Below are 862 nucleotides of genomic sequence, written 5' to 3' on the forward strand. Positions count from 1 at the left end.
GACACTTTTGAGGATGCAGTAGTTAGATCCACTGAGCCCGGTTGTGAGGACCGGGTGGAGGATCAAAACAAACCTAAATGCAAATGGAAGCGGAAGATCTACCCTGCTTCAGCGGTGCGTAGGAGTGCTAGGATCCGTACTTCTAAAAAATTTCATGATGAATTATGAGAGAAATCTTTTAGAATAGCAGAGGTCTGAAGGACTTGGCTAAAAGAAGGTTTCTTGCTGATGCGTCTATCGAGCATAAATTGGATTTTATTGCTCTCTCAGAAACTGGTAGAGATAATTGTGCGCCCTAGTTTGTCAACACTTTATCGGGAGGTGTCGATTTTGATTGGCACTGCCTGCCTTCGAGAGGAAGATCGGGTGGGATCTTACTTGGAGTGAGATGCGATTCGTTGGATGTCTGAAGTGTAGTGATGGGCGATTTCCAGTTAAGTTTCGGGTTCGGTCGAAAGCTGATGGGTTTAATTGGGCTCTGGTGGCGGTTTATGGTGCCGCGCAGCCTGAGCTCAAACCAGAATTCTTGGCGGATCTTGTTAGGATCTGCGGCTCTGAGCAGCTCCCAATTCTGGTTGGGGGTCATTTTAATATCATTAGGAGGAGAGAGGAAAAGAACAATGATAACTTCAACAGCAGATGGTCGTTTATGTTTAACACAATCATAGAAAGCTTGGATCTGAGAGAGATAGAGCTTTCGGGTAGAAAATTTACTTGGGCTAATGCTTTGCCAAATCCGACGTTTGAGAAGTTGGATCGAGTCTTAGCGAGTGTCGAGTGGGAACAGAAATTCCCTTTCGTTACGGTCCAGGCACTTACATGTGGAATTTCTGACCATACGCCTTTATTTCTGGACTCGGGT

The sequence above is a fragment of the Triticum aestivum genome, chromosome 1D (assembly GCF_018294505.1).
Source record: "Triticum aestivum cultivar Chinese Spring chromosome 1D, IWGSC CS RefSeq v2.1, whole genome shotgun sequence".
Taxonomy (NCBI): Eukaryota; Viridiplantae; Streptophyta; class Magnoliopsida; order Poales; family Poaceae; genus Triticum; species Triticum aestivum.